Here is a 12,311-nt window from a genome sequence, read left to right on the forward strand (position 1 = left end):
ATTATTCACAGGGGCCTGTGAAAACAGTTGAAGAATGTGCTTTTTGACTTAATTTTGACTGTACTCAACCCAGAGTTCTTCCCTGAAATCCATATAATAGCACGAGCTCTGGATTCCCAAAGCAGGGATTGCCTATGTGATACCTGCGAGCCCTTTGAGGATTGGCTCATAGGTTGAAGACGTATGTTGGACTAAAGATATTCTCAAACTTTGCATCAACAACAGCTCTTCTATCCGAAACCAGCTTGGAAACCTCTCTTGACAGCTCTTGTTGGTCAGCATAGGGGTGTCAATATGATTTCTGTTTTTGATGTAAGGCTGTGCTATCAGAATGAATATCTTAAAAAATAGTTGAGGTAGTAAGGAAAATAGCCAAGATTATTTCTTGCTGCTCAGACAAATTCATAGTCACCTATGCCGTTGTCAAACACTGCTGGGTAACTACTGGGTGCCCGCTGGTAGCAGAGCTCACCTAGACGGACTGATGAGGGACTATTCCCAGGCACTGGGGGAATAAACCATTCCTGAAAAATACACAGTATGGGTATTTTTACTTATCTCCCACTTAACCTGGAAGATGCCAATTAGTCCATTCAAAAATGGGCTAATCATCAGAGTGGTTTCAAAGAATGGTTATCAATATGTTGATAGGCATTTTATATATAAAAATATATAAGAATATATATAAGAAATATATGAAGTATATATATTTTTATATATATGAGTGGCTCAATACATACTGTCCGTGCTGTGCATCGCTACAGGCGGCGGTCGCAGCTGCATTGCTGCCTCTGTGCGAGATCCTACCCAGTGCACCCACAGTACTTCACCTCTTATGGGCAGAGGTCTGGAATGTGCCCCCACTGGGATGCCTCATCCAGGAAGGCCGGGGAGGGTGGGATTTGTCAGGGGTTCCCCCAGCAGCCTGTGGCATCCTGCTCTGGCAGAAACAATGGCTTTGAATCAAAGCAATGTATTTTGCCAAAAAACCTCACCCAAAGAACGAAACCCGCCAAACAAAAAACCCTACAGAACATTTAGATGAGTGGTCTCAAAACACAAGGGGATTAAAGCACATCTTTTCTCCTTTCTGCCTATAGCTCAAGCTTGTTCCTCCTGGCAACCCACACTGCTCGCAGCACACTGTCCCCCCATCTGTTTTTACCAGACAGACAGTCCACACTAGCTGTTCTCTGCATCTTCTCCTAAATCCTCATTTTCCATAGCTATTTAAATGATTGGTTTAACTTAATTTCCCACTAATGCACCTTCATCCCAACAGCAGGGAGGGAAACAGAACAGGACCTGTCCCTGCTTGTGTGAATGCTGAGTGTTTCAGTCTGTGCTGGTCTGTGTGGCTGGCCATGCGTATAGGTGTATGCATAGCGTGTGGGTGGGTGTGTGTGGGCACGCGTGCCTTTTGGGAAGACAAACTCAGCCTTGCTGCCGACTATACCTGGGGCATGGAGCTGAGGCAGCCTCACCTCTGTGGGGCTACTGAATTCAGCAACCCCAAACAGATGTCCCTGCTCTGTCTTCTGTAACTCAGCCATGCCTTTCCCTCCGTTTCCATTCCTCAGTCAGGCTGTGGTTTAACAATGAGTTTTAACATGTATATTACTTGATCTGAGTCCATGTAAGTGAATTGCTGAATTTAGGTTTACTCTTCTTTTGAATCCTCACCTCTGATCTTCTTCTCAATGCAGTGTAGACATCTTCACTTCACCCACCGTAGACATCTCCATCTGAAATACCTCCCTATATAATCTGTGGAGAATGATAAGCACCTTTAGGAAACAGTTTAACTGACCTATTTCAAATGTCTTTAGGAGATGAAAAACAGCTTGAAGTACATGTTTTTCTTCACTGGCTGTTAAGGGATATAAGTTATTGTCCAATACTTGATGTAACAGTTCACTGAGCTGAAGGTTTAGTAGCTCTCACCACTATTTTGGCTAACAGGTCTGCAGCTGAACTTTCTTTGGCAGCAGACCTCCAACGAGCACCCAGCTGGAGAGTGGTGGTGTGCTGGTGATGCAATGAAAACCCTCCTACATTTCTGACTGTGTGCCGGTGACACACCACGATACCCATCTGGAAAATTCAGTCCACATTTTCTACACAGGATCAACTCTGTTAACATGACTGAAGATCATCTATTGAGATGAGCAGAGAAGGTGACCTGCTTCCTTCCACTCAGATGTGAAAGCGTGGTCCTGATCACATACAGGCATACGTCAAGTGTGGTGGGGTTGGTTCATTTGCCCCTGCATGCATGCTGCTGCCTTGCTTCCTGCTCTTTCTATGGATTTGACAGCCTGCCCCGCTTCTTGGGCTAAGCAGTTGGGCAGTACTGATGGCTGCTTTCCAGTTGGTTTCCTATCCTAACTCGAAAGTAGCTTCAACTTCTTTGCAATTATAGTGTTAGGAAAACGTGGGAATCTGGGGGGCTAAAAGTTCCTCCTTGACTAAATGAGACAATATGCTGTTGTATTGTCATAACCTAATTTGGACTCCCAGGAGACTCTCACGAATCTGACAAACACTCAAAATGCTGGAAGCAAAACTAACTTTGAATCCTTGTTCCTCATTTATTTCTAAAAATACTGCATTTTTTTCTACTTGCAAAATAGTAACACAAAATAGCAACAAGATTCTCAAGCTTTATTTATTAAATCAGGAAATTACTCAGTACTCTCCAGAGCAGTCTTTGCTTTTTCTTCCTCTTCTCTTGGTAAGTCTGCAGAGAGTACTTTCAGCAGATGGGGAAAGGGTGAAACATAGAGAGAATGTTAGAGTTCAACAACAGCATGCTGCTTATGTCCCAGAGAAAAGGGGGACATCACCTCTGGGACTTGAGCTGAGCATCCACATTATGATAACACAGTGGAACATTCAGATCCAAAGCCAGGCAATGGGAATGTGACCAGCGTCACTCCCAGGTGTGGTGCAAGGATGGACCACAGCCAAGAGGAAGGGAACTCTTTTTTCAGTAGCAGAAAATTCTCCAAGCACCATCTGGATTTGAATAGAAGTACTCGTTAAAGGAAATAACTTATAAACGATGACACGATCCTTTGTGATTTACATGCCTTACCACACACATCCTTTTCATAACACACAAACACACACACACAGAGTGGATGTACTCCTGCTTACAAACCCATTCATAGGCTATAACTTTTTTTAATCTTGCAAATTTATTAGAAGTCTCTCAAGCTGTGAGGAAGAGAGAACATGGCCAAAAGACACAAAAACTGAGGTATCCCCTTTAGCATCTACATGTGAGGTAGGAAGAGAGGATAAGTTTGCTTTCCTTAGTTAACCCAAGCAATCCATTAGCTTAAAATTCAATAATTAGTGCAATTGACTCCTCTGCAATAATTTATGGGGAAGAGTTGAATCTGAAGGCATAGCAAGAGTACATCACTACACATCTTTAGCCTTTCCTTCTGATGCTTCTGTATGACATCTGCCTAGTCTTTGGTCTTACAAAAAGCCTATAGAGTCTCATAAAATTGAGGTCAGTAAGATCCTGTGGAAAAGTAAAAAAACTCAACAGGATTTATTGTTAATTGTTATAACTTACAATATTAATTGAAACAAACCTGCTTTTTTTTTCTTATTTATTTGATATTAGTCCATAGACTGTACAACAGTTCTTCACCCCTTCTGGAGCTTTGTCTACAACTTCTATAGGAAAGACGCTCTTCTCTATTAAAGTGTGATGTTTTTTCCCTAAATATATTCATATTTGCTCTCCTGGATGTGTCTAGCACCTCCACTAGTAAGAAATAAATACAGGATGATAATTTAAGAGGACATTCCTGAAAAGGATGATTTATCTGACAAGGTTATCTTGTTTGCTAGCAATAGGAAAGCAGAACTATTTGTTGTCAGATCTTCTGGCTATAAGTGAATGATATTTGTAATCCGACTGCAACAATACAATGGTGCCAGGACTAGTGCCCTTTCTGTTAGCCTTTACTAACACAGAGAACAGTTTCTGCTCCAAGGAGCTTATGGTACAAGGACCTGGAGTATCACACGTCTCCAAGAACGCAGATTTACTGCTGTGTGGCAGCTAAATGGTAATGGAGAAAAAGAAGTAGAATCATAGAATCATTAAGGTTGGAAAGGTGTTGCTCCTTTTGGATTCACTGGTTGTAGCTGAGAGAGATTCTGAAGTAAATACAAGCAATTTCCACAGGCTGGAGAAATTTCATGCTTGCACAGAGGTCAGGCTGCACACTCCTCTTTGCAAAATGGATTCCATGCATGTTATCAGAACTGTATTTCCATTGAGGTTTGTGTCCGCTCCCCAGCTGGCATAACCAAACTACAGTATCTAAAGTCGGTGAATATCCAAAAGTGTAACAAACAATCAGTAGTAGCTGCTAATCACAGCACTTAGGAAGTGATGCTCATTTTGAAAGAAGCAGACTGTAGATTTGAAAAACAACATGTCTCTCCCCACCATCAGCACAGCATTTGCTGTTCCATTATCTTCTTGAGCAGGTCTGATCTGAGTTTGTGCATGCACAGCAAGGCAAATTACTATTTACTCTGCCATTTTCACAACCAAAGACTCACCAAGCACAGTCTACTCACGTTCGTACAGGAGGAAACTAGAACAGGACGATATGGCCACCACAAGTGAATGGCAGCTGTGGCAGACAGGTGAAAGGAGCCATGTGTCAAGATGGAGGGGGGAAAATCATTTTGTATCTGTCATTTTGTAAAGAACCCATGGTCAGAGTATCTTGCACAGACTTGTTTGCAGTTTGAACATGCAGAAAGCTCATTGCTTTTCTTTTTCATCTCAGCATGACAATCTGTTTCCCAAGACACTTACTTAAGGAATTAGCTCTTAATCACATAAAAAAGTTGACATTGATTTCAAAGTGAAGGAAGAAAAGTCTTTCCATGAAAAGAAAAGAGTATTTTCTATTTTTCCACTATTAACCCAAACAGAAGGATGTGCTCTGAAGTCTGGCTTTGTAGGTACTAGGCCAAAAACCACCGCGGACAACATTGGTCTTCAGCATGGTCAGTGAGCGTACATAGTCACCTGTAACAAACAATTGCAGGAAATCCAGCCCTCAGGGAACGGAAAGTTCAAACATATGAAATCCAACACATGTATTATTTATTTCCATATTAAGCATGATACTCAAGATGGATGAATGGTGGAACGGTAACTCTATGCAATGTTTATAGCCAGGAAACAAAAGCTATTTATAAAAGCTAAATAAAAACACTTGGTTTTGTCCAACATTAAAAGTTTCTGTAATCATTTTAAAATGTTCTCACTGAACAAGAAAAGACAGAAAAGAATTCTTACAAAAATCCCACTTATGTTCAGCACTGGTTTTACACTTTCCAATATACTTCACTTTAGAGTTTCATGCCAGAGTCTCCTCTCTGTCTCGGTAAAGGTAACTAAGCCCTTTTCCTTGCTTGTGCACTGTGTTACTGGCTGTAGGTTATTCCTTGTCTCAGGTTTCCTCCTCACGGGCTCTGCAGGTGACAAGTTTGGGCATCTCGTGCTAAGGAAATTCTTGGGCTAAGGATTTCAAGGATTTCACTTGGATAGGACTCAGTGTTTCATGTTCTAAAGTTTTGTGAATTTTCCAACATTACTCTCAGGTAGCTGTTAAAAACATGATCCAACAGCTGCTATGGCTTCCTGTGTATATAGATTTGCCTTTGTTTTTTGACAGTGTCAGTTTTCTAATGAGTTAGCTTATACACATGGATATATAATAATGCCTTGTGAACTTGGGAGGGAATAGAGCAAAGAAGGTGATTCTGTATTACCAAATTTTCCTGGAAGAAAGCAGCTTTGAATTAAATTGGAGAGGCCACGAACTCCAGACTATGGCAGGCTTGAAGATACAGTTCAGTGGGAGGATAAAAGAAACACTATGCTAATAAAAAGGTCAAAAGGCTTTCATGCAAATAAAAATTACACTTGTAAAAAGTCCATTTTCTGTTCCAAGACACTATCACCTAAGTCTACTGATAGCAAAGATCACTGCAGGAATACATATTTTAATATGTAGGGATGCTTATGTGAGGCTGAACAGGTAATAACAGAGCTAATAAGCCATATTAGATTTCTGTGTTATGAAGGTCAACCAGGGACTTTAAAGTTTTTCTTAAAAATTGATTTGTCCTTGCAAAGATTAGGGGGATATTTAGAATCATAGAATCATAGAGTCATAGAATCATAGAATCATAGAATCATAGAACAGTTTGGGTTGGAAGGGACCTCTAAAGGTCATCTAGTCCAACCCCCCTGCCGTGGGCAGGGACATCTTCAATTAGATCAGGTTGCTCAAAGCCCCATCCAACCTGACCTGGAATGTTTCCAGGGATGGGGCATCCACCACCTCTCTGGGCAACCTGTGCCAGTGTTTCACCACACTCAGCATAAAAAATTTCTTCCTTCTATCTAGTCTAAATCTACCCCCCTTTAGTTTAAAACCCCTTGTCCTGTCACAACAGGCCCTGCTAAAAAGTCTGTCCCCATCTTTTTTATAAGCCCCCTTGAAGTACTGATAGGCTGCAATAGGGTCTCCCCAAAGCCTTCTCTTCTCCAGGCTGAACAACCCCAACTCTCTCAGCCTTTCTTCATAGGAGAGGTGTTCCATCCCCCTGATCATTTTCGTGGCCCTCCTCTGGACCCGCTCCAACAGGTCTGTGTCTTTCTTATGCTGAGGGCTCCAGAGCTGGACACAGTACTCCGGGTGGGGTCTCCCCAGAGCAGAGCAGAGGGGCAGAATCCCCTCCCTCGACCTGCTGGCCACGCTTCTTTTGATGCAGCCCAGGATACGATTGGCCTTCTGGGCTGTGAGCACACATTGCTGGCTCATGTCCGGCTTTTCATCCAGCAGTACCTCCAAGTCCTTCTCGGCAGGGGTGCTCTCAATCCCTTCATCCCCCAGCCTGTAGTGATACCGGGGGTTGCCCCGACCCAGGTGCAGGACCTTGCACTTGGCCTTGTTAAACCTCATGAGGTTCACACAGGCCCACTTTTGAGCTTGTCCAGGTCCCTCTGGATGGCATCCCATCCCTCTGGCATGTCGACCGCACTACTCAGCTTGGTGTCATCTGCAAACTTGCTGAGGGTGCACTCGATCCCACTGTCTATGTCATTGATGAAGATATTAAACAGTATCAGTCCCAATATGGACCCCTGCAGGATGCCACTCGTCACCAATCTCCATCTGGACGTTGAGCCGTTGACCACTACCCTCTGGATGCGACCATCTAATCAATTCCTCACCCACCAGACAGTCCACCCATCAAATCCATACCTCTCCAGTTGAGAGAGAAGGATGTTGTGGGGGACCGTGTCAAAGGCCTTACAGAGGTCCAGATAGATGACAGCTGTAGCCCTTCCCGTGTCCACTGATGTAGTCACTCCATCATAGAAGGCCACCAGGTTAGTCAGGCAGGACTTGCCCTTGGTGAAGCCATGCTGGCTGTCTCGAATCACCTCCCTGTCCTCCGTGAGCCTTAGCAGAGCTTCCAGGAGGATCTGTTCCATGATCTTCCCAGCCACAGACGTTAGACTGACTGGCCTGTAGTTCCCCAGGTCTTCCTTTTTACCCTTTTTAAAAATGGGCGTTATGTTTCCCCTTTCCCAGTCAGTGGGAACTTCACCGGACTGCCATGACTTCTCAAATACGATGGACAGTGGCTTAGCAACTTCATCTGCCAGTTCCTTCAGGACCCGCGGATGGATCTCATCGGGTCCCATGGACTTGGGCACCTTCAGGTGCCTTAGATGGTCTCGAATCTGATCTTCTCCCACAGTGGGTGTCTTTTCATTCTCCCAGTCCCCACCTTTGCCTTCTGCGGCTTGGGCAGTGAGGCTTGAGCACTTGCTGGTGAAGACCAAGGCAAAAAGTCATTGAGTATCTCTGCCTTCTCCATGTCCCAGGTAACCAGGTCTCCCGTTTCATTCCAGAGAGGGCCCCCATTTTCCCTTGTCTTCCTTCTATCCCCGATGTACCTATAGAATCTTTTCTTGTTGTGCTTGATGTCCCTGGCCAGATTTAATTCTATCAGGGCTTTAGCTTTCCTAACCTGATCCCTGGCTGCTCAGACAATGTCTCTGAATTTCTCCCAGGCTACCTGTCCTTGCTTCCACCCTCTGTAGGCTTCCTTTCTGTGTTTGAGTTTGTCCAGGAGCTCCTTGTTCACCCATGCAGGCCTCCTGGCGTTTTTGCCTGACTTCCCCTTTGTTGGGATGCATCGCTCCTGAGCTTGAAGGAGGTGATCCTTGACTATTACCCAGCTGTCTTGGGCCCCTCTTCCCTCCAGGGCTTTGTCCCATGGCCCTCTACCAAGCAGATCCCTGAATAGGCCAAAGTCCGCTCTTCTGAAGTCCAGGGTAGTGAGCTTGCTGTGCGCCCTCCTCAGTGCCCTCAGGATCTTGAACGCCACCATTTCGTGGTCACTGCAGCCCAGGCTGCCCTTGAGCTTCCCGTTCCCCACCAGCCTCTCCTTGTTGGTGAGAACAAGGTCCAGCGTAGCACCTCTCCTCGTTGGCTCCTCTACCACTTGGAAAAGGAAGTTATCATCAACACATTCCAGGAACCTCCCGGATTGCTTATGGCCTGCCGTGTTGTCCCTCCAACAGATGACGGGGTGCTTGAAGTCCCCCATGAGGACCAGGGCTCGTGAGCGTGAGGCTGCTCCTGTCTGTCTATAGAGGGCCTCATCCGCTCAGTCTTCCTGGTCAGGTGACCTGTAGTAGACCCCCACCGTAATGTCACCTGTCCCTGCCTTCCCTTTAATTCTGACCCATAAGCTCTCGGTCGGCTCCTCATCCATCCCCAGGCAGAGCTCCACGCACTCCAGCTGGTCATTGACATAGAGAGCGACACCCCCTCCTCATCTCCCCTGCCTGTCCTTCCTAAAGAGCCTGTATCCTTCCATCCCAACACTCCGATCATAGGAGCCATCCCACCACGTCTCCGTGATGCCAATAAGGTCGTAGCCTTGCAGGTATGTGCACGTGTCTAACTCCTCTCGTTTATTCCCCATGCTACGTGCGTTTGCATAGAGGCATTTAAGTTGGGCCCCCAATGAAGCTGTCTTACTGGCTGGAGTTCCTTTGTGCTGCTCTTCAGACACTCTCCTGCTGACCTGTGTTCCTTCTCCAGGCTCTGGGCATCTATTGCTGGCCCTGGCATCAAACTGGTAGGAGTGGGATGGATTGAGGTTCCCCTCCCCTGGCATCTCTAGTTTAAAGCCCTCCTCACCAGCTTGGCAAGCCTATGACTGAAGATGCTCTTCCCCTTCTCTGACAGATGGACCCCGTGAGCCCCCAGTTGACCAGGTTTCTCAAAGCAAGTCCCATGGTCTAAGTAGCGAAATCCCTGGCTGGGGCACCAGTCCCGTAACCATTTGTTGACTCGCCCGATTTGACTGGCCCTTTCAAACCCCTTCCCTTTGACCAGCAGGATTGATGAAAAAACTACCTGCGCTCCCGAGTCCCTTACCACCGCTCCCAGGGCTCTGTAGTCCTTCCTGAGAGTCCTCAGACTGCTTCTGGCTGTGTCACTGGTGCCCACGTGAAACAGCAGCAGCGGATAATAGTCAGTGGACTGTACGAGGCTTGGTAGCCTCTCGGTGACATCCTTGATGTAAGCCTCCACTAAGCAGCACACCTCTCTAGAGAGTGTGTCCGGTCGGCAAATGGGTGCCTCCGCACCTCTCAGAAGAGAGTCGCCTACTACTATCACCCGTTGCCTTTTCTTAGTTGCACTGGTTGTTACACAGGGGGGGCAGATTGGGCTGCATTACTCAGCTCCAGCACTTCTCCTGGTGTGACAGGACTTTCCTCTTTGGCCTGCAGAGTGGTGAAGAGGTTCTGCAAGGGCACATTAGGCTTCGGGGGAAGTCTCTTCCTCCTGCTGGTCCTTGCCTTTGCAATTGTCCATTCTTCTGCATTATTGGCCCCCCTGCTCCCTTCTCCGTGTGCCGGTGGGGGAGTTTTTGGCTGTTTGGCCGTGGACTGCGGGTCTGCTGCAGACTGCGCTTGGAACCAGCTATCTAGCTCCTTCTCTGCCTCCCTGATGTTATGCAGTCTACGAGTCATAGTCATAGAACAGTTTGGGTTGGAAGGGACCTTCAAATGTCATCTAGTCCACCCCCCCTGCCATGGGCAGGGACATCTTCAATTAGATCAGGTTGCTCAAAGCCCCATCCAACACGACCTTGAGTAATTCCAGTCATGGGGCATCCACAACTTCTCTGGGCAACCTGTTCTGGTGTCTCACCACCCTCATCATACACCATTTCTTCCTTATGTCCCATCTAAACCTACTGTCTTTCAGTTTAAATCCATTGCCCCTTGTCCTGTCACTACAGGCCATGGTAAAAAGTGTCTCTCCATCTTTCCTATAAGCCCCCTTTAAGAATTGAAAGGCCACAATAAGGTCTCCCTAGAGCCTTCTCTTTTCCAAACTAAACAACCTCACCTCTCTCAGCCTTTCTTCATAGAAGAGGTGTTCCAGCCCTCTGATCATTTTTGTGGACCTCCTCTGGACCCATTCTGACAAGTTCATGTCTTTCTTGTGCTGGGAACCCCAGAGCTGGATGCAGTACTCCAGGTGGGGTCTTATGAGAGCAGAGTAGAGGAGGAGAATCACCTTCCCTGACCTACTGGCCACGCTTCTTTTCATGCACCCCAGGATATAGTTGGCTTTCTGGGCTGCGAGCACGCATTGCTGGCTCTTGTCCAATATTTCATCCACCAGTATCCCCAAGTCCTTCTCTGCAGGGTTGCTGATTAATTAATTCCTCAGTCCGCACTGATATTGGGGGTTGCCCCAACCCAGGTGCAGGACCTTGCAGTTGGTTTTGTTGAACTTCATGAGGTTTGCATGGGCCCACTCCTCAAGCCTGTCAAGGTCCCTCTGTATGGCACCCCTTTCCTCTAGCATATCCAGTATAAAATGCAGGCTCTGTTGCAATGAGTCTCAGGAAAGATCTCCCACCTGTATTATTTACTAGTCTCTTGACTGATGATCTGCTGTTGAAGTATCTCTGAATGCTGCAACCTCAGCACAGGAGAAACAGGAGTACTTTATACAAAATTATCAATAGACAGAGACCATCAAAATGTATTTTGGAGGCGGTGAGACTAAACTTAATCTGTTGTAACAGAAGTTAATCATCCATGAGTTTTCTGACAAACATTTGCTATCACTTGTAGAAGAAATGAAGACAAGGCGCATGACACATCAGTTGGTGGACATGGAGCTGCCACTTGCTATTACTAATAGCGGGCAAAACTAGTGGTAACTTGACAAAGTCTCTGCATAGCTCCACCTTATCCAACTACAGAATATTTTCCTCCTCTTTACATGAAAAACAGCTAGTGCATAGACAGTCTTCATTCATACCTAGCTTTTTTATAAAAGCTTCATTTCCTAGTTTGCTTTGATGATTTTCTTAAGTCATCACCTTATTGTTTTGCTGTGTCTACTGGAATTTTTATAAACTATTTTAAAAGACTTCTGAGACAACATGTTGTTGGAGGAAACTGGAATATTGTTCTCCACCCGGATGTTTTAACACAGCTAGCTGCCTTTTATGTAGCACAGAGACAGAAGAGGTTAACTACAGACATGATGCCACCACAGAGGAAGGGAGATTTCCTAAAGTGTGGATCTAGCACATGTTGCATGCCATTGCACAGGAATCCCGTCTCTCAGAAATGCTTAACTAGGCCTCGCCATTTCAGTGTTTCCTAAAGATGTGTGTGCTTTTATTGTCATCAGCCCCAAACACGTGGAATCCTGTTATTGTCCAAAAACACAGTACTTCGGACCCCTTTCATTTTGTCTTCTGGTCCTTACATTGCCAGTGATCACATTTTCAAGCTTCCTCTGATGATAGTTTACTGTTTGTTTTGTCGTTGGGTTTTTTTAATGAAACTGAGGCTCTTGGACGTTAACACTACTCCAGGAAAAGCGGTTTTAAGAACAAAGGAGCAAAGTAATAAACATGGTTAAATGAAATTCAAAAAACATATGCAAAGAACTGACTGACTCCACAAACACAAAAGCCAGACAAAAAATACTTTTCTATATATTTAACTGGAGAATCATGTGACAGCATTGAAGGTACACGAGTCTTACTGAACTGGAAGCTCTATAAAAATGGAGAACATAGTACCTACCTTTAAAGATAATGTTTTGTGTATTATTTCTAGCCAAGTCTTCCCCAGGCTCCTGAATCCCCAGTGTGTATTTAAAGATCATATATGCCAACCAAACACAACAAAC

Source organism: Aptenodytes patagonicus, chromosome 2, assembly GCF_965638725.1.
Source record: "Aptenodytes patagonicus chromosome 2, bAptPat1.pri.cur, whole genome shotgun sequence".
NCBI lineage: Eukaryota > Metazoa > Chordata > Aves > Sphenisciformes > Spheniscidae > Aptenodytes > Aptenodytes patagonicus.